Below are 23,065 nucleotides of genomic sequence, written 5' to 3' on the forward strand. Positions count from 1 at the left end.
TGCTTGTGAATGATGTCTTTAATGGCAGGCTATAAGTGATTAACGCCTTTATTGAAAGGTCATCAATAATCCTTCGGATCTGAACCCCAGGGTTAGTGTGGCTCCATCTCTGCTTGAGGGTGAGCTTGTACAGTCCATTCTCCTTAATGATCTTACTCAAAATGCCACAGACAAGGTCGGATCTTCTGGATCAGAGAATGCTGCATCTTTGGGTTCTAGCCTCTACCACAGAGACCCTAATCTCCCCAGAAATTGGCTGAATTGGTGTCTCGAGAAGTCCCCAACGAAGTCGTGGATTAGCTGTCTGAGAGATGTATAAACATAGCTGGTGGTGCGTGCTTTCCACTGAAGTATTCACACGAACCCAAGTAGACGCGGGTGTTTATCAAGCACGTTCATCATAGTATGATGAACAGAGCTGATTGTCACTGATCATCCTATTCACCATGTTGAAGAGCGAATATACATCTTAGAATAAATCAAACACAGATCGAAGAAAAACAGTAATACTTTTATTAATTCATAGGACTAAGTAGGGCTCCTCCCATCAACCTAGGAGGTTTAGAAACTCATACTGAAAGGAAATAAAATGTAAAATGTGTAAAGTGTAGATGATGGACGTCTCCCCTTGAGAGATGTAAAAATAAGTCTTAAATACTAAACAGATGACTAATAAGGGTGAAACAGTCTATCTAGTGCTAAAATCCACTTCTGGGGCCCACTTGGTGAGTGTTTGGGCTGAGCTTAAATGAGATCCACGTACTATGAGGTCTATAGGGCATGAAATGCTGGCTAGGGGGTCCTCTCTGGGTGTTTGGACGCTGGCCTTTGCTCTTTGGGCGCTGGACGCCTAGAAAGGGGCAGGAGGCTGGCGTTGGATGCCAGTTTTGGGCCTTCTAATCCGAAGCAAAGTATAGACTATTATACATTGCTGGAAAGCTATGGAATTCAGCTTTTCAGAGCCATTAAAAATGCTCCATTCGGACTTTTGTAGCTCCAGAAAAAGTTCTTCCGAGTGCAAGTAGGTCAGATCCAGACAGCATCTGCAGTGTTTTCTCTGTCTCTAAATCAGACTTTTGCTCCAGCTCCTCAATTTCAGCCAGAAATTACTTGAAATTGTACAAAAAAACAAAAACTCATAGTAGAATCCAAAAATGTGAATTTAACACTAAAACCTATAAAATCTTAATAAAAACTAAACAAAATATACTAAAAACTATATGAAAATAATGCAAAAAAGCGTATAAAATATCCGCTCATCACAACACCAAACTTAAACTGTTGCTTGTTCCCAAGCAACTAAAAACACAGTAGGATAAAAAAGAAAATTAAGATACAATAAATTTCAGAGTTTCCAATGAAGCTCAGATTCAATTAGATGAGCGGGACTTAGTAGCTTTTTGCTTCTGAATAGTTTTGGTATCTCACTATCCATTGAAACTTAGAATGGTTGGCATCTTTAGGAACTTAGAATCCAGATGATATTATTCACTCTCCTAGTTAAGTTCTTTTTTATTCTTGAACACAGCTTTTTAGAGTCTTGGCCATGACCCTAAACATTTTGTTTTCCAGTATTACCACCGGATACATTCATGCCACAGACACTTTAACTGGGTCAACCTTTTCAGATTGTTACTCAGCTTTGCTAGAGTCCCCAGATAGAGGTGTCCAGAGTTCTTAAGCACACTCTTTTTGCTTTGGACCACGAATTTAACCGCTCAGTCTCAAGCTTTTCACTTGACACCTTTACGCCACAAGCACATGGTTAGGGACAGCTTGGTTGAGCCGCTTAGGCCATGATTTTATTCCTTTAGGCCCTCCTATCCATTGATGCTGAAAGCCTTGGATCCTTTTACCCTTGCCTTTTGGTTTAAAGGGATATTGGCTTTTTCAATCCGCCCTCATTTTCTTGCATTTTTGGGCAGTAATAGATTTTTCTGCTTTTTATTTATATATTTTTTTCGCTATTTTTTTTCGCATGCATAAATATATTTTTTTCGATTTCAACATGCTTTTTCTTTTTTTTTCTTTTTGTTGCTTTTTCTATCTTCAAGAATCAATTTTTTGAATTTTTCAGATTATCTGAAATACTTTTCGTTTTTCCTTATTCTTTCAAGAGCCAACATTCTAAAATTCCAAATTTAAATATGCATTGTTCATTCATAAATTAAGAAAACAAAAGCAATGCCACCACATCAACATAATTAAATTATTCTTATTTTAAACTTCAAATTCAATCATCCCTTAATTTTTTTCAAATAAAATTTTCTTTTAAGCAAGGTGAGAGATATAATGAACATTTTACAACTTCAAGACATCAATGCAAATGATCATGCAACTAGAACTAGGTAGTTGCATTAATAATTATCCCTTCATTCATCTCCTTTGGTTGGTTTAACAAAAGGACATGATATTGTTTAAGTGGGGAAGAATTGATGAATCCATATTTTACGATATATTTTGGTTTGATTTGAGTGGATTCCATCACATAAACCCACATTTATTCACCTAAATAGTATGCTTTTGAGATTTCTTCCTAAATTGTGCTTGAAAGTGAAAACATGCTCTTTTGTGCTTAATTTAGTCAATTTTATTCACTTTAATCCCATTTGCGGCCTTGATGTATTTGCTAAGTAATTTTCAAGTTTCCAAGGCAAGTATGGGTTGAAGAAGTGAGGAAAAGAGCATGCAAAAGGGAAGAATTCAAGAAATGAAGGATTTGGAAAGCTGCCAACCCTGACCACTTTATACTAAATTGATCATAACTTGAGCTACAGAGGTCCAAATGAGGCGATTTTAGCGGCATTGGAAAGCTAACGTCTGTGGCTTCAAAATGATATGCAATTTCCTATAGTGGACATAAGTCTAAGTGTGCGTACGCACAAGTCGGGATTCAGCATGTGTGCGGACGCACAAGTTTGTGCGTCCGCACAGGTCCCTGCACGTGACCTCATTAATTACAACTCGCTGGCAGCAATTTCTGGGCCCCCAAAACCCAATCCAACTTATTTTTTGAAGCTATTTAAGGCCAAATTGAAGAAGGATGAAGGTGGGACAATTAGAGTTAGCCTTTATCATATTTTAGTGTAGTTCTCTAGAGAGAGAAGCTCCCCCTTCTCGCTATTACTAGGGTTTCTTAGTTTAATTTCTTACAATTTCTATCTTTAATTCTTGTTTTAATGTAGTTTCATTTATGTTTCTATGCTTTCTTGTCTTTATCTTCTTCATCTCTTTTGTTATTTTCTCTTTTGTGTCAATTTTCATGTTATGAACCCTTTTGTTATTTTAATTCCAATGAATGCAATTTTATGTTTCCATGTCATTTATTGCTTTCTCCAGTTGTTATTGTTACTTTCTTGCTTTGATAGTTTTAGAATTTATTTTATTGCAATTTAATATTATTTTATTCTCTTGCACAGGTCCCTGCACGTGACCTTATTAATTGCAACTCGCTGGCAGCGATTTCTGGGCCCCCAAAACCCAATCCAACTCATTTTTTGAAGCTATTTAAGGCCAAATTGAAGAAGAATGAAGGGGGGGCAATTAGGTTTAGGTTTTCTATGTTTTTGCTTTAGTTTTCTAGAGAGAGAAGCTCCCCCTCTCTCTAGAATTAGGGTTTTATTAGTTTAATTTCCTTAAATTTCAGCATTTAATTCTTGTTTTAGTGTAGTTTTATTTTGGTTTCTATGCTCTCTTGCCTTCATCTTCTTCATCTCTTTTGTTATTTTCTCTTTTATGTCATTTTTCATGTTATGAACACTTTTGTTATTTTAATTCCAATTAATGCAAATTTATGTTTCCATGTCATTTATTGCTTTCTGTAGTTGTTATTGTTACTTTCTTGCTTTGGTAGTTGTAGAATATATTTTATTATAATTTAATATTATTTTATTCTCATGCACACCAAGTATTTGATAAAATGCTTGGCTTAGTTTCTACTTAGTTTTTCTTCACTCTTGGCTTGGAATTGTTGACTTTAGTGTCCCTTGAGTCATTGATGTCCATTCTTATTTTATATATTAGAGTAGTTAGTTAATTTGATTTCCCTTGACTCTATGTGACCCCTAGTGTTGACATAGGACTTAGGGATTGGAATTAACTATGCCTATTTGACTTATCTTCGATGTAAGGTTGACTAAGTAGGATTAACTCTTCATAATCATCATGTGTTTGTGGTCAATGGCTATGATAGGTAAACTTAACTCTCAATTACTTGCCAAGGTGTTTTCTTGCATTTGAAGTTTCCTTTACTTGCATTTTATTGCTTTGACTTTTATTGCTTTGATGTATAAATTATTGCATGTTTAGTTTTCACACTCTTGGTTGAGAAATTGGATGTTTGGGAGGAATTGAGTTGTAGATGTCCATTTCGCATTATGTGAGAATAGTTAATTGGTTTGGTTTCCATTGACGCTAATCTTTCACTAAGTTAATTAGTGAGTTCACTAAGACTTATAGATTGAGATCAATTACACTCTTTTGGCTAATTCTCAAGGAGGATTGATTAATTTGGGTTGATTCTACACAATTGCCATGTTTGTGGTCCATAACTCCATAACTAGGATAGGAATCCTAAACTCCCCAATTCTTGCCAAGAGTTGCCATTTACATTTCTTGCATGCTAAGTTACATTCTTGCTATTTACATTTCTTGCTCTTTTGCTTTCATTCCTAATTCTCCATGCTCTCTCTCATAGCCAATAATTGTACATTTCATTGCAACTCCTAGGGAAGACGACTCGGGAGCTAAATACTCTCAGTTTATATATTTTGTATTGGATTTACTATTTGATGTTGAGAATTCATTGTTGGTTTAGACTATGCTACCAACGAATTGATTCTTGTTTTTGATCGATTCCAAACCACATAAGAATTCTCTTATCAATTAGTTAGGACTTCCCAACCTCTTCTTCGGATCTCTCTTCGAATTTCTGGATACTCATTCTTCTTGAGTCTGAAAGGGACCTCAGGGATCATGATGAACGTATTTTTGCTAGTAAAAAATTCACAATAAATTCTTGTTGCAAGTATAGTTTCTATACCAACAAGAATCCTTTCATACAAAACTTTTGTTTGTCACTAAAGCAAACCCAATAAAAATAATAACCAAAGTATTTAAACCTCGGGTCGTCTCTCAAGGAATTGCAGGGAGGTGTAGTTATTATTGGTTATGAAAAAGTATATTTTTGGGGTTTTTGTGAAGGTTGAACAAGAAAAGTAAATTGCAAGAATAAAACTAATAGCTAATAAAACTCTTGGCAAGGTATGAGAATTAGAGGTCCTATCCTAGTTATCCTTATCAATTGTGATGAGAATTGTTTGTTGCTCCTACTATTAGTTAACCTCTAACTATGAAGGAAAGTCAAGTGGACAAATCAATTTGATTCATCAAGTCCTAGTCAACTCCTATGGAAAGACTAGAGTTAGTGGAATTCAAATCAACCAGCAACTTTCAATTATCAAACAACAAAGGAGTTTGATAACTCAAGTGTCTCCAATTACTCAACCAAAGCCAAGAATATAAAAATCTAACTTAAAATCCTCCCAAGTATTTTATCAAACACTTGGAAGGCATAACATAAAACTATAGAAAAGCAACAAGAGAATGTGAATAATAAAATCGACAATTGCAAAATCAATGATGACAATTAATAGAAGAAGTAATAAATTTGAGATACCTCAAATTGCATTAAATAGAAATTAAATCTAACATGAGAATTCATAAACTAGAATACCAACATAAAGTAATCAACAAAGGGAATAAATAAACTAGAGTGCTAGAACAAATAAAAGTAGAAGAGAAACTAAATTAAAGGAACATTGAATCCGGGATTGAGAAGAAATAAACCTAAAACTAAGAGAAATCCTAAAACCTAGAGAGAGGAGAGAGCCTCTCTCTCTCTAAAAAACTACATCTAAAACCTAAAATTGTGAATAATGATAAGTGGTGTGTATGAATTGAATGATTGATTCCCTCACTCTGTAGCTTCTATTCTCTGTTTTCTGGGCCAAAAACTGGGTCAAAAATAGCCCAAAAATCACCCCCAGCAATTTCTGATACATCCAGCACGTGGCTCTGTCACGTGTACGCATTGTCCATGCATACGCGTGGATTGAACTTTCGCCAGGTAACGCGTACGCGTGATCCACGCATGCGCATTGCTTAACAGCATAACAACTATGGCAAATTATATATTATTTCGAAGCCCCGAATGTTAGTTTTCCAACGTAACTAAAACTACCTCATTTGGACCTCTATAGCTCAAGTTATGGTCGATTTAGTACGAAGAGGTCAGGCTGGACAGCTTAGCAATTCCTTCAGTTTCTTGTATTCCTTCCACTTTTGCATGCTTCCTTTCCATCCTCTAAGTGATTCCTACTCTATAAACCCTGATATCACTTAACACACATATCAAGGCATCGAATGGTAATAAGAGAGGATTAAAATTAGTAATTTAAGGCCAAAGAAGCATGTTTTAAATCATAGCATAGAATTAGGAAGGAATTGTAAAATCATGCAAATCATATGAATAAGTGTGAGTTTAGTGGATAAAATCTACTCAATTAAGTACAAAATGTACCACGAAATAGCAGTGCATCAAATCTCCCCACACTTAAACATTAGCATGTCCTCAAGCTAAGCTCAAGGAGACAAAAAGAATGAATGGGGGAAAGTAAGACTCATGATATGCAACCTAGATATGAATGCAACTATATGCTAAGATGCTTCTGTCCACTTGGTTAAAAGTAAACAAGTTCTCCAAGACAAATATAAATCAGATTCCACTAATTCAAATCATACAATAAAAGATAAGTAAACTTGTAAGAAGGTAGCTCATGAAAGCAGGGAACATAGAATCAAGTATTGAACCCTCACAGGAAGTGTATATACACTCTAATCTCTCAGGTGTCTAGGGTGAATCACTCTACTCTTCTCCAATCATGCTTTCTAAACTTTGTTCTTCATCTAACCAATCAATAAATATTTAGTATACCAATGCAAACATCATGAGGTCTTTTCAAGGTTGTAATGGGGCTAAGGTAAGGGTGAGGGTATATGTATGGCCAAGTGAGCCAAAATATGAATGTTTGATTAACCTAAACTCTTACCTAACACACACACACACTATGTAATTCTAAAATCATGCCTAGCTACCCAAAATTCCCACTTTTGCATCACATACTCATGTACCAAATTTCCTTTAATTTTATCACATATGTATTGATCTTTTATTAAACTTAACATTGGGTTAATTTTGTCCCCTTATTCACTTATTTACTTAAGTATTTGAATATTTTTGGTTTTTCTCTTTTTTTTTTGAAAGCAAACATAACATATCAATGCACATGAGTTTTTAATTTTTCTGGTCTCATATGAGTATGCACCCAAATTCCCAACATTTAGATAAAGTAGAAACATAACACAGTCCCTATTAACCTAGGTTTCCCACAGTTTCCCCACACTTAGTTGACACACAATCTTTATCTTAAGCTAACCAAAGATTCAATGGGATAATTAATTGTTTTTCTACTTAAGGCTAGTGATGTGATAAAATACAGAACAAATGGGGATTAAAAAGGCTTAAAGTGGCAAACAAAGGTAATTAAAATGGTAGGCTATTTGGAGTAAGTGAGCTAATAATAATTGATGGCCTCAATCATATGTATGCAAGTAAATACACCAAACAATGGACATAAAGAATGGAACAAACTATAGATTGCAATCATAGAGAAGGAAACACACAAGAATAAAAATCATGGTTAAATAATGTAACCATGCAATTAAGCTCAAGTCTCACAGGTTGTGTGTTCTTAGCTATAAACTATATTATAAATTACAATCTTCAAACAAGTTTAACAGAAAAATTTTAATTTAAATTAGTGAAATATTATAAAAAGGTCTTGAAAAAGAACTTATCACTGTAACCAAGTAGTGGTAAAATATGCACAAAAATCAAACAAACATGCAATTAATCATTCAAATGCAACAACAAATTTAACAAGGAAAATTAAACATTGGTGTTGAGAAGAAAATAACTAACCCATGGAGATCGGTATCGACCTCCCCACACTTAAAGATTGCACCGTTCTCGGTGCATGCTAAGATGTGCAAGTGGATGGGTGGCTCCAACTGACGCGTTTTCTGCCTCATCAACTTTGATGATCCTTTTCACCCGCTTTGTTAGCAGCTTGATGCTTGTAGATGGAGGCACCTTAGCTGGAGTTCTCTTGGTTCCTCTCCTTGCTGGTGTCTTGTCAGTGGCCTTCTCTTGTCCTTTCTTGGTACCCATGTCTAAAGAAGAAGGAAAAGGAAGAACATTAAATATAGATAACTAGAGAACTGGAAGGAAGGAATTCCAAGTGATAATGAATGCCAAAGAGAAGATAATAGCTTAAATACATGGTAGCTACAACATGTAGGTAAGATATCAATTAAGATCAGGTAGGCAATTCAGAATAATAAGATGCAGGAGAGTAAAAATATACAAGTAACAGACATGAGAGCATAACTCAAGCACCAAGTATTAAATGTGCCAAATTAAAGAGTATGTGTGATGATGACAATTGTGAATGATAATCCCAAATACATGTGGCATCCAAGTGTTGTGAAAAAGAGGCATGAAAGTAGAAGAGTAAAACAAAATATGATTCAAAATGCCATAAGAGCTTTTTCACAAACATTTTGGTGTGCAAGTTAAAATAGGAGTGAAAATAATGAATCCAAATGTATATGAGAGCCAAATTTAAATGTCAATTGTCAAATCACTCTTTATAATTTTCACAAGCTTAATGGTAATAAGATATTATCCAAATAAAGCTCCAACACCAACATAAAAATGCATGAAAAAGAAACCATAAACAACAAAGGTAACATGAAATTGGAAAGAAAGAAAAATAGTTAAATGCAATAATGAAAAGAAGGAGGAAATAGTAGATGGGGTGAAGAAAAGAAACCTGAGGTAGAAAGTAGTAGATAGTAAGAAGAAATAAGGAAGAAAGAGGGAAGAAGAAAGAAAAAAGAATTAGGAATGAAAAAGAATTAGGATTAGGGGATGGGAGAGTTGAAATCAGGCGGCGTAGTGGTTCAATTGTGCAACGCATGCGACACGTACGTGTACTGCCCGCGTACGCGTGGTTTGCGCAAATTCCAAGCGACGCATAAGCGTCGGGCACGCGCACGCGTGGATCACCACATATTGAATATGACGCGCACGCGTCAGGGACGCGTACGCGTGGATAAATTTATGCCTTTAGCATAATTCCAGCGTGGGGGCGGCACAACTCTCTCTTCAGCACGGTATTGATGCCGATTTCCCTATCCACGCGTGCGCGTGCTTGACGCGTACGTGTGGATTTCCCTTGTGACAGATGACGCACACGCGTCGTAGACGCATGCGCGTGGGTCGAAGTATGCGTAGACCACACCAGCCGCACGATTCCAACACAACTTTTTGTTCGTTGGATGGGGGAGCGAAATTGCTATCGACGCCCACGCGTGGCCTGCGCGCATGCGATGTTTGCCCATTTTTTTTATGCAGAATGTAGAATGCAGATGATTATGCAGAAATTACAAATGAACACTGTGAAGAACAAAATAAAATAAAACTAAGAATGAAAAGGAACGATCGTACCATGGTGGGTTGTCTCCCACCTAGCACTTTTTGTTAAAGTCTTTAAGTTGGACATTTGGTGAGCTCCTTGTCAGGGCGGCTTATGCTTGAACTCATCCAGGAATCTCCACCAACGTTTGCAATTCCAATAGCCTCCGGGATCCTAAACTAGACGCATTAAGCCTTCAAGTAAGTTGAAGCAAGTGACAATGCCCCAAGAGTTTTGATTGCTAGACTGAATTCCGGGGTCCCAAACCTTGCTTTCACTCCCGTCTTTGTGTTGATCATCATTGTTCCAACCGGGTGGCAAGCAATCTGAATTCTCAATAAAGTACCCAAATGACTTGCTAGAGCCATTCAATCAGGCTCTACACCAATCCTTGCACTTCAACTTGGAGCGTGCAACCATATTGAACCTTGCAGGACAACCCCTACCACTAACCATCTCCCTCTTACTTTTAAAGCCACAAAGAGCTCTAAGTTGACCATCCATTTCCAGTAAACCATATTCAAGTGGGAAAGTAAAGGTTAAGGATAAGAATTTTACCCACTTGAATGTTGTATTGGATGGTAATAGCTTCGCGAGAGGTGTTTCTAGTGATCCTGCAGGCTCCACTCCCTTGCTCTCTTCTTGGAATTCTTCCACCTCTTTGCAAGCTTCTTCAAATTCAACCTCTTCCTCTTGGTAACTTTCTTCCAATTCAATCTCTTCTTTATTGCTTACCAAGGACATGGGAGGTTGTGCTTCCTCTTCTTTAATCTCTATCTCTTGATCAACTTCTTCAAAGTCTTCAACCATGATATGCCTTGGAGGTTGTACACCCTCCTCAACATCAATTTCAAATGTTTTAGAAGGAGGCTCTATGATTTGAGTTGCCCATGGAGGTTCTGCATCTCCTAAGTCTTCAACCACTTCTTCCTCTTCAACTATTATGGCTTCCTCCACTTGTTCCAATACAAAGTCACATTCCTCATTGTCCATCGGAGTTTCTAGTGTCTCCTTCATGCTACTCTCTTCTTTAGATTCTCCACATGTAGCCATGGGAGTACTTTGAGTGTTCAAATGTTGGGATGCTAATCGGTTTACTACCTCGGTCATGGTAGCCGTGAGTTCTAGTACCTTCCTTTACATCTCTCTTTGTCCTTGAAGGAGAAATCCAATAGTGTCATCCATTAGAGATTGGGGTGGAAATGAGGGTTCATTGTTCGGGGGGAAAGGTTCATGGTAGGATAGTGGTTCATCATGATAAGGATATGGAGATGGTGTATGTTGAGGTGGTGGTTTATGTTGGGATTGAGGTGGTTCTAAGTGTGGCTCATAAGGTTCTTGTTATGGTGGGTATGGGTTAGGGTCGTATGAAGGTGAATGGTGAAAAGGGGCTTGTGAGTAGGGTTGAGAGCTATGTTGAGGAGGGGGTTCATAGGCATATGTTGGTGGTTGTTGATAATCAAAAGGGTGCTCACCGTAGCCATTATCTTGGTATGCCTCTTGGAATGGCTCTTGGTAATAGTATGCTGGGGGAGGTTGTTGCCAAGAGGGTTGATCAAATCCTCGTGGCTCCTCCCATCTTTGATTGTTCCATCCTTGATGCATGTTCTCATTGTAATCTCCTCTTCCTGCAACATAGTTGTAACCAAACTCATTGCCAAAGGGGTGAGAGTTCATAGTAGCTAAAGAAAATAAAAACAAAAACTAGTAAAAATAAGCAACTAATTCCTAAACAAACAAAAACTAGCAAACAAGAAAAAGTAAATATTTACAATAACCAATAATAAGGCACACGTTTGCAATTCCCCAGCAACGACGCCATTTTGATGAATGGATTTTTGCTAGTAAAGAATTCACAATAAATTCTCGTTGCAAGTATAGTTTCTAAACCAATAAGAATCCTTTCATACAAAAGTTTTGTTTGTCACTAAAGCAAACCCAATTAAAATAATAACCAAAGTATTTAAACCTCGGGTCGTCTCTCAAGGAATTACAGGGAGGTGTAGTTATTATTGGTTATGAAAAAGTATATTTTTAGGGTTTTTGTGAAGGTTGAACAAGAAAAGTAAATTGCAAGAATAAAACTAATAGCTAATAAAACTCTTGGCAAGGTATGAGAATTAGAAGTCCTATCCTAGTTATCCTTATCAATTGTGAAGAGAATTATTCGTTGCTTCCACTTTGTTAACCTCTAACTATGAAGGAAAGTCAAGTGGACAAATTAATTTGATTCCTCAAGTCCCAGTCAACTCCTATGGAAAGACTAGAGTTAGTGGAATTCAAATCAACTAGCAACTTTCAATTATCAATCAACAAAGGCGTTTGATAACTAAAATGTCTCCAATTACTCAACCAAAGCTAAGAATATAAAAATCCAACTTAAAATCCTCCCAAGCATTTTATCAAACACTTGGAAGGCATAACATAAAAACATAGAAAAGCAACAAGAGAATGTAAATAATAAAACTGACAATTGCAAAATCAATGATGATAATTAATGGAAGAAGCAATAAATCTGAAATACCTCAAATTGCATTAAATAGAAATTGAATCTAACATGAGAATTCATAAATTAGAATAGCAACATAAAGTAATCAACAAAGGGAATAAATAAACTAGACTGCTAGAAAAAATAAAAGTAGAAGAGAAACTAAATTAAAGGAATATTGAACCTGGAATTGAGAAGAAATAAACCTAAAACTAAGAGAAATCCTAAAACCTAAAGAGAGGAGAGGAAAACTACATCTAAAACCTAAAATTGTGAATAATGAGAAGTTGTGTGTATGAATTGAATGATTGAATCCCCCACTCTGCAGCTTCTATTCTCTGTTTTCTGGGCCAAAACCTGGGTCAAAAACAGCCCAGAAATCGCCCCCAGCGATTTCTGATACATCGAGCACGTGGCTCTGTCACATGTACGCGTCGTCCATGCGTACGCGTGGATTGAACTTTCGCCAGGTCACGCGTACGGGTGATCCACGCGTGCGCGTTGCCGAACAGCATGGCAACTATAGGAAATTATATATCATTTTGAAGCCCCGGATGTTACCTTTCCAACGCAACTAGAACCGCCTCATTTGGACCTTTGTAGCTCAAGTTATGGTCGATTTAGTATGAAGAGGTCAGGCTGGACAGCTTAGCAATTCCTTCAGTTTCTTGTATTCCTTCCACTTTTGCATGCTTCATTTCCATCCTCTAAGTCATTCCTGTCCTATAAACCCTGAAATCACTTAACACACATATCAAGGCATCGAATGATAATAAGAGAGGATTAAAATTAGTAATTTAAGGCCAAAAAAGTATGTTTTCAATCATAGCATAGAATTAGGAAGGAATTGTAAAATCATGCAAATCATATGAATAAGTATGAGTTTAGTGGATAAAATCCAATCAATTAAGTACAAAATGTACCATGAAATAGCAGTGTATCAGATTACTTTCTTCTCTGCCACTACTACATAGAAGTGGTCTTGGTGGGCTTTGGTGATGAATCTCTCCATATCCCAAGATTCAGAGGAGATGGCTACTGCCTTTCCTTTCCTCTTTCTAGAGGTTTCTCCAATCTTGGGTGCCATGAATGGTAATGAAAAGAAAAAAAGCTATGCTTTTTCCAACACCAAACTTAAAACTTTGCTCATCCTCGAGCAAAAATAAAGTAAAGAGAAGAATGGAGTAGAAGAAGAAGAAAATAGAGGAAGATAGAGGGAGAGAGAGGGCTGGACCGTGGGGTGTGTTGTGGTGTATGAGAGGGGTGTGTATGACGGGGTATGAAAGGAGGTATTTATAGGAAAGGGGGTAGGTAGATTCAGTCATGAGTGGGGTTTTGGGTGGAAAATTTGATTTTGAATTGGGTGGGGTTGGTGGGAGTTATGATGGATGTAGGGAAGTGGTATAGATGTGATTGGGCTAGGATTTACAAGGAAGTGTGTATGGAAAAGTGTGAAAGTAAGTAGAGGTAGGTGAATATGCTGTGGGACCCACTGGTCCTGAGAGGCTAAGGAATCTAGATTCCCTGCTTCTCTGCACTGGCATTTGAATGCCTAGGGCTGCTCCCTGACTAGCGTTCAATGCCAGCAATGCTGCCCATGAGGGGTGTTGAATGCCCAGTAGGGACATCCTGGTTGGCGTTCAACTTTAACACTCCATCCAGAGTGTTATGTTTTCACTGCTTAACAATTCTGTCTCTGTGCTGAATGCTGCATATGATTATGAACCTAAAATATAAATCAAAGAGAAAATAAAAGAAAAGAAAATTAATTAATTAAGGTTGGGTTTCCTCCCAACAAAGGCTTCTTTAACGTCATTAGCTTGACGGTTAGCTCCTTACGGAGGTGAATATGGGCTCAGATTTTCGTCCCTGACAGTGAGCTTTCTTCCTGTCTTCTCATGAATGAGCTCTACATACTCTAAAGATAGGATGCAACTCAATGTATGTGGTAGGATTGGTTTCTTAGTGAAGGCAACTCTCATGCCAGGTGAGAGGCCTTCTATTGGAACTTTCTTGTCCCTCCAGCCTTTAGGTACTTTTTTCTTAGTACTTTTGTGCTTAGAGCTTATTTATGACTGCACAGAAAGGGAAGGTTGGAACACTAGGTGTTGCACAGTTATCTCTCTTTTATTTTAAGGAGAAATGGGATGAGGCATCTTGAACAAGATGTGATCTTCCCCTAGTGGTAGAGTCAGTTCTCCCTTAGCCATATCAATGATAACATTGGCAGTGGCTAGGAAAGGTCTTCCAAGGATGACAGAGTCATCCTCCTCCTCTCCTATGTCTAAGACTATGAAGTTTGCAAGGATGTAGTGGTTTTTAAATTTTACCAAGACATCCTCTACCAGGCCATCTGGCCTCTTCATGGTCTTGTCTGCCATCTCTAACGAGATGTTTGTAGCTCGTACCTCAAGCATTCTCAGCTTCTCCATTACAAAGAGTGGCATAAGGTTTATACTTCACCCTAGGTCACACAGAGCCTTTTCAAAGGTCATGGTGCCTATGGTGCAAGGGATCAGAAAGCGTCCAGGATCTGGAAGTTTCTGAGGTAGCTTCTGCTGAACCAAAGCATGGGAGTTCTTTGAAAAGCAGTGGAGGTTCTTCCTCCAGAGGCTATGTACCAAATAACTTGGCATTCAGCTTCATAAGAGCTCCTAGGTACCGAAAAACTTGCTCTTCCCTAGTATCTTCATCCTCATCAGAGGATGAGTATTCATCAGAATTTATACAATGCAGAAGTGCATTCAAAGGAACCTCTATGGTTTTTATATGAGCATGGGCTTCCTTTGGTTCTGGGGTAGAGGGTTCTTGAGTGGGATTTAAGCACTCAGAAGGTGCGCTTTCACTGGCGTTTAACGCCAGCTCTGTTAGCTTCTTGGGCGTTAAACGCCCATGCTGTGCACACTTATTGGCATTAAACGCCAATCCCTCCAGTGTTTTGGGCGTTGAACGCCCAGCAGGGATGTCCTTGATGGCGTTCAATGCCAGCTTCCCTGGGTGTTTGGCGTTAAATGCCCAGTGAGGAGTTCCTTACCGGCGTTCAGTGCCAAAGTTCCTGGGTGTTCGGGTGTTAAATGCCTAGTGAGGGGTTCCTCACTGTAGTTCAGTGCTAGAATGGCTGGGTGTTTGTGCGTTGAATTCCCAGTGAGGGGTTCCTCACTGGCGTTCAGCACTAGAAAGCCTGTATGTTTGGGCGTTAAACGCCCAGCCAATGCTCCTTGGCTGGCATTCAACGCCAGCTTTGCTGCCAAATTGGGTGTTGAACGCCCAGTGATATGTCCTTCACTGGCATTCAACGCCACCTCATTCTCTCCAGATTCGGCCTCTACCCCCATGGTTATAACCTTGCACTCTTTTCTTGGATTCACCTCAGTGTTGCTGGGAAGAATGTCAGGAAGAGTCTCAGGGATCCTCTTACTCAGTTGACCAACCTGTACCTCCAAATTTCTAATGGAGGACCTTGTTTTATTTATGAAACTATGGGTGGTCTTAGAGAGGCTGGAAACCAGAATGACTAAGTCAGAGAGACTCTGCTTAGAGGTTTCCATATTCCCTTGAGAAGATGGGAATGGTGGCCTGTTGTTGATCCTATTCTAGTTCCTTACACCTTGATTGTTATTGAAACCTTGCTGAGGTTTCTGTTGATCCTTCCATGAGAGGTTAGGATGGTTCCTCCATGAAGGATTGTAGGTGTTTCCATAGGGTTCTCCCATGTAATTCACCTCCTCCATGGTGGGTTGATCAAGATCATAAGCTTCTATTTCAGAAGAAGCTTTCTGAGTACTGCTAGCTGCAGTTTGCATTCCAGTCAGATGCTGGGAGATCATATTGACCTGTTAGGTCAAGATATTGTTCTGAGCCAATATGGCATTCAGAGTATCAACCTTAAAAACTCTTTTCTTTTGAGAGGTCCCATGGTTCACAGGATTTCTTTCAGAAGTGTATATGAATTGGTTGTTAGCAACCATCTCAATGAGTTCTCTTGCTACTGCAGACATTTTCTTCAAGTGGAGAGATCCACCTGCAGAGATATCCAATGAAATCTTGGATATCTCAGATAGATCATCATAGAACACACCTATGATAGACCATTCTGAGATCATATCAGGAGGACATCTCCTGATCAGTTGCTTGTATCTTTCCCAAGCTTCATAGAGGGATTCACCTTCTCTTTGTCTGAAGGTTTAAACTTCCACTCTAGTTTTGCTCATTCTTTGAGGGAGAAAGAATTTAGCTAGAAAAGCATTAACCAGCTTTTCCCAAGAGTCAAGACTCTCTCTAGGTTGAGAATCCAACCACAACTTAGCTTTGTCTCTTATAGCAAAGGGAAAGAGTATAAGCTTGTAGACTTCAGGATTTACTCCATTAGTCTTTACAGTATCACAGATCTGTAAGAACTCACCTAAAAACTTATGTGGATCTTCCATTGGAAGTCTATGGAACTTGCAGTTCTGTTGCAGAAGAGAGACTAACTGAGGCTTAAGCTCAAAACTGTTAGCTCCAATGGTAGGTACAGAGATGCTTCTGCTATATAAGTCAGAGGTAGGCATGGTGTAGTCACCAAGGACCTTTCTTGGCTCCTCTTGAGGTTTGGCCATGTCCTTTATTTCTTGTTTAAAACATTCTGAGAGCTTTCTTCTAGAGTGCTGTGCTTTAGTTTGTTGTAAGCTTCTCCTAAAAGTCCTTTCAGGCTCAGGATTAGGTCTAAAGAGAGGTTCTTTATTCCTGTTCCTGGTCATAAACAATTTGGTATTTTCACACTAAATTTGATATGTCACAATTTTATAAGCTAAGTACTCTAGCATAACCATTACATGTTTCATGTAGTCACATAGATCACATTCTCTATTTTCTGTTGCACCATGCATCAAGTGCATATGCATTAGCAACATCTTTTAGTCTATGCATACCACTATAAGTTGCTTGCATATGTCATTTTGCTTTATTAGTTTAAGGTGCTTTAAGTCTCTTATATTAGATGCATGCATAGCCTATGTACTTAGTTGCTTATCATGTACGCATGCACACTTTGTTTTGGTACTAATTCAATGAACGTGCATGCAATTCACTCATTATACTTGAACCATGTGTGTATGAAGAACCAAATTTCGAAAAGCACTTAAACTATGAAGTATATTTTAACTTTTTTTCCATGTATGGTTCATTTTTACACATGCACTTATCTTTATCACATGCATTAATCAATTGGCCAATCAATGCACGTGCATTTACCGTTTGCACCTGCATTTAACATGTCCTTCTTAGCATTTTTGTATTCATACATCATTTACACCAAGACCGAACTATCACCTCTCAAGCAACCAATTATACATCCTTCACCTCCTTACACAAATTGTCCATATACTCCATGATGAGCGAATATTTTATATGCTTTTTGGCATAATTTTTATATAGTTTTTACTATGTTTTATTTAAGTTTTATTATGTTTTCATAGGTTTTAGTGCTAAATTCACATTTTTAGATTCTACTTTGAGTTTGTGTGTTTTATGGTGATTTCAGGTATTTTTTGGCTGAAATTGAGGAGCTTGAGCAAAAGTCTGATTCAAAGACAGAGAAAGCACTGCAGATGCTATCAGGATCTGACCTTCCTGCACTCAAAGTAGAATTTCTAGAGCTACAAAAGTTCAAATGGCACGCTCCCAATGAATATGGAAAGCTAACATCCAGGGCTTTCCAGAAATATATAATATTCTATATTTTGTTTTAGAACTGAAGGCTCAAAACTGGCGTTCAACACTAGTTACTAGCCCCATTCCTGGCGTCCAGTGCCCACAGGGGAGCAACTGGCGTCCAACGCCCAAAAGGGTGTCCGTAGCTAGATTTCAACGCCCCTAATGGGTTCTAGCTCGTGGAGACACTCAAAGCTCAGCCCAAAGACTCACCAAGTGGGCCCTAGAAGTGGATTTTCGCACTACAAGACTAGTTTATCTTATTTCTGTAATTCTTAGTTAGCATATTACTATTTATACAACAAAGATCACCCTTGTTAGAGATCTTTGCCCATTCAAAGCTTTCATTACTATTTTTTGTATAGTATGAGTCACTAACCTCCTAAGGTTAAAGTTAGGAGCTCTGCTGAGTTTCATAGAATAATAATATTACTGTTCTATCTCAATATGTCTGATTCTATTCTCTTATGCAACCTCATTCTTCATCTTATGAATTAAGGGTGACCCGTGACAATCACCCTCGTTCTACCTGGGTTCTGTGCGAGTCCTGACTCGGATAGCCTTGAACCATAGCTAGAGATTGCATTGCAGATTCCAATAGAGTACCTGGGCAACATTGGATACGTGAAATGAAATCCTATTGACCGTGGGTAAATGAGGTCTCTATGGCATTAAGGCTAGAGTCAGAGAAGCAGCACTTTCTGATCCGGAAGATCTGCCTTGTCTGTGGCACCTTGAGTAGGATCGTCAAGGGGAGTGGATTGCTTAGAGCTTCATCTTCTGCTACAGTGAGAAACCTAGATGTGGCTTGATGAGAGGACATGAGTCACTTCAACATGGTGGATTGCTACAGTAGAGGAGGTTAACTTGATAAGAGGACATGATGTAACGACCCAATTTTTGGTACGTCATGATCATACTAGAAACTGAGCGCTACCAACATGTCTTTCTAATTATTATCTATTATTTATTATATGAGCCTGATTCGTAGTTATTTTGCGAGGTACTTTTTTTTTGAAAATGTTTGGGTTAATAAACAGAATCATTTATAATCAATTCACAAATGATAACAAATAAAACAGTTATAAACAACCACACATAAGTACATCACAAGCAGTTGACAACATTTGGTGATTTAGCCTTTATTAGAGTATAGACTTTTAGTTAGAGCACCCCTAGATATAGCTAGGTAATAACTATATACATATATATACATACAACATCCTAGGCCCTGACCTGTTCAAGAAGTCCCAAAGCTGGCGCCCAGGCTAGCGTAGACTCTATACTCACCTAGTCCCCTCTAAACTACTAAAGAGAGGGAAAGTATGTTCTAAGTCTTGAAAACTCAAGTCAAGTGGAATATCATCAAAGGTGGAAGATCATCTACAACTCCTCTGCACGATCATACGTTGTCATATGACGTCTCACTGGTACTTCATCATGTAGCTACATAACAGGAGTCTCGTACACAGGATTTAGGTTAAAGTTCGTATACGAACAAGGTGCAAACGTTGGCTGGTCTCACAGTATATACATATAAACGAAAAATGAACCTCGCTTTAGACTCAGAAGACTACCCAAGGTAGAACCCTTTTACATAACGATCATCAGTGGACTACGGAAGGATTCTCTTGCTTCCATCTGGAGGGGGAAGGGAGAGAAAAGGGGTAAGAATTGGGGAGTTCTTAGTAGGGTTGGGGTTATTAGTTAAGTTCATTAATTCTGTGTTGTTTCGCAGACGAATAGCAGAATATAGTGAAGTAGTAAACAGAAGACACAGATAAATAGAGAAAATAGAGAAAACAGAAAGCAAAACACGAACAAAAGAATACAAGAAAATAAAACACAACCAAGTTTGATGCATGTTTGTCCTATGTAGCCCATGAGCTCACGTGTCGGTTTACACCCTGCAGCCCGATATTACTGATACGCGGAAAACTTATCTCGCAACAAATTTCCTTCGACAAGTGTACCGAATTCATCGTCAAGTAAAAACTCACAATAGAGTGAGGTCGAATCCAACAGAGATTGATTGATCAAGCAACTTTAATTAAAGGAATGTTCTAGTTGAGCGAACCAGAATTTGAGTTGGGAATTGCTGAAAATTAAATGGCGGGAAAGTAAATAGTGGAAACAGTAAATGCTGGAAATAAAGAGCTGAATGTAAATGGCAGAAAGTAAATTACAGAATCTTAAATGGGGATGGGGCAATTGCTCAAAAAAGTAAATGGCAGAAATTAAAGAGAATGGGTAAGATCAGAAATGGGGAGTTCATTGGGCTCAGGAGATGTTGCGTTCTCCGGATCAAGTTTATTTTCATCTCTTCCTCAATCAATGCATTCATTGATCTCCTTAGCAATCTTAAGTGATCGAATTACAATTCCTTGTAATTCAATCTCTCAAATCTTGATCAATAGCCAATTCCTTGGTCAATTGCTCATGAGAAGAGATGAAGTATGGTCACTGATTATACCACATGCGTTTCCCAAATCAAGTGTTGGAAGGATTATAGTCACATATCCATCCACACCCAATTTGGTCCAGCATGAGAAAGCATTTCTAGCATGATCCCTTCATTCCTCTTTCAAGTTTCAGAAGAGATCCAAGTATGAATAGCTTCTTTTCCAAGATAAATACCCAATTGGATGAAGATCGAAAGCTTTCTAGTAAAATCAAGAGAAAAGATAGAAGAAGGAGAATGAAAACTAAAATTGATCCATCAAATTACAACAGAGCTCCCTAACCCAATGAAAGGGGTTTAGTTGTTCATAGCTCTGGAAAATGAAAACAAAGATGGAGAATACATGCTGAAAGTAAACTAGAAGTGCAGAGAAAGTAAAATACAGAGAGTAATTCTAGGCCAAAGGCTCCCTAAAGTTTTCAGCTTCCTAAACTAATTCAAAGCTACTCCTATATATACTACTCTTCTGATCTTCTAGTTGGCTCTTCAAGTCTTGGGTATGGGCTTTTGGATCCTGAGTTTAAAGCAGTTATCTTCATCATTGTGCTTAGCTTTGCTTGCAGAGAGAAAGTGTGAAGTAGGCAGGGACTTTTAGCTCAGGACGTTAGTGGTGTTAGCGTTAAGTGAAAGTGTGGGTTCGAGAACGTTAGTGACAATCACCTTTTTCACTAACGTTGCTCACCCAAGTATGAGCCACGTTAACCTCAACGTTAGTGGCACAAACGTTACCACTAATGTTGCCTCTTGGTCCTTCGCACACGTTATTGGGACTTACCTTTCCCAATAACATTGATAAGCCTCCCCTTTCCCTACGTTAGAGTCCACGTTAACTTAGTTAACGTGGCTCTTAACGTAAGCTTGCCAATCCTTCGAGAACGTTAGTGACACTTACCTTTGTCACTAATGTTCCAATGTGCCCCTATTTCTCACATTAGAGTCCACGTTAACTAGGTTAACGTGGCTTCTAACGTAGTCATGCTAGCCATCTCCAACGTTAGTGACAAAGGTGAGTGTCACTAACGTTGGCTCATCATCTCTTTATCCACGTTAGCTTCCATGTTAACTAAGTTAACGTGGGAGTTAATGTTACTCATGGTGGCTCTTGGTGGTTCACCCCAACGTTAGTGACAAAGGTAAGTGTCACTAACGTTGGCGACCAATTGCTCTCTCCACGTTAGCTTCCACGTTAACTAATTTAACGTGGGAGTTAACGTGGCTTATGGAAGCTTGGCCAACGTTAGCGACAAAGGTAAATGTCACTAACGTTGGCTTCCCTTTTGCTTCTTAACGTTAGAAGCCACATTAACTAAGTTAACATGGCAACTAACGTGGCCAATTATGAGCTTGGTCCAACGTTAGTGACAAAGGGGAGTGTCACTAACGTTGGCCTTAATGTCTTGTTCCACGTTAGAATTCACGTTAACTAAGTTAACGTGACTCTTAACGAGGGCTATGATGGCTTCGAGGGTGTTATTGGCGATTACTTTTCTCATTAACTTTGCAAGTTAGCACCCATTCCACGTTAGAGGTCACGTTAGTTAGATTAACGTGGCTGCTAACGTGGTTCTTCCTTGCTTCTTTTGTCCTGAAATCAAGCAATAAAGTGCATCAAAGTTCTAATCCAAGTCATGGGAAATGCAACATCCAATTTGTCATTAAATTCATGCAAAGTGCACAATGTATGCTTGAATCAAGATGTAAGTGAATATCTACCCGAAAAGAGCTTATTTTCTAAGAAAATGCATGAAACTACCCTAAAAACAGTGAAGAAAAGGTCAGTGAAACTGGCCAAAATGCCCTGGCATCACAACACCAAACTTAAAGCTTGCTTGTTCCTAAGCAAGTATTGGAACAAGAGAATGATGAATGGAATGCCAAGAGAAATGAGTCATTCTTGTGAATGTCATGTTTCTGGTTTTATGGTGGTTTCATGCATAGCAACTTAGGTTCATTCCTTCACTGGCTTTCAGACCTTTATCATGTCCTAGAATACTCACTGTGATTGCATCCCATGCATGAGACTTTTATTCATTGATCCTTTTGTTGTCATTTCAGGGTTTATTTGTGTTCTTAGGCTAAGTGCTCTGTAGAGGGGCAACTCTTTAAAATAAGCTTTCAGCCAACACTCTCGAACCAGTTGGTTCAAGGTGTTAGGTGTTGAAGCACCCCTAAGGACTTACTTCCTCAAGTCTCTCCCCCATACATATACACCACAGGCACATGGTTTGTTTATTTTCTTTCCTTGAGGTCTTGGTGTCCAGCACCTCTTTGGGCTACTAAATGTTCTGTAGCAAAGATTGCTCTTGATAGTGGACTTTCAGCTGATAATCTCGGGTGTTAACCCAAGTTACCAGGTGATAAAGCACCCCTGAGAGCTAAGTAATCCAAGCAGATCTTTGGTACAGGAACACCACAGACACATCCCTCAAGACTCAAACCCTTGGTGCCTAGCCTCTTTTCTTGCTATTTTTCTTTTATTCTTCAACTTTGATTGTTCTTACCCTTTTTCTTATTAGGATCTTATTATTTAGCTAGTCTCATGGGTATGTTCAAAGCATAGTATTCATGACAGATAGTTGTCTTTCCACCTTGTGGTTGAACCAACTTAGCTAACTTATGACCACACCACAAACTCAGGAACTTACTCTATAGTATGAACTCCACTCTGGTCTTTTATAAAACACTCATTCTCTTTTCATTTGATTAAAAAGGACAAGCATACGAATAAGCAAGGTGAAGATGCAGCAGGTATCGTGGACAGCACACATATGACTAAAGCAATAAAAACAAACATTAAACTCTAATGATTTAAACTAATGAGTAACT

General features: G+C 38.4%; 1 non-coding gene across 1 annotated transcript; it reads left to right on the plus strand.

Moving 5' to 3' along the window:
- Window positions 1-16,185: 16,185 nt before the first annotated feature.
- On the plus strand, window positions 16,186-16,292 carry LOC112739628 (small nucleolar RNA R71). Its single transcript, XR_003170559.1, has one exon. It is a non-coding gene; the product is annotated as a small nucleolar RNA R71 (small nucleolar RNA).
- Window positions 16,293-23,065: the final 6,773 nt, after the last annotated feature.

Source organism: Arachis hypogaea, chromosome 13 (genome assembly GCF_003086295.3).
Source record: "Arachis hypogaea cultivar Tifrunner chromosome 13, arahy.Tifrunner.gnm2.J5K5, whole genome shotgun sequence".
Lineage (NCBI taxonomy): Eukaryota > Viridiplantae > Streptophyta > Magnoliopsida > Fabales > Fabaceae > Arachis > Arachis hypogaea.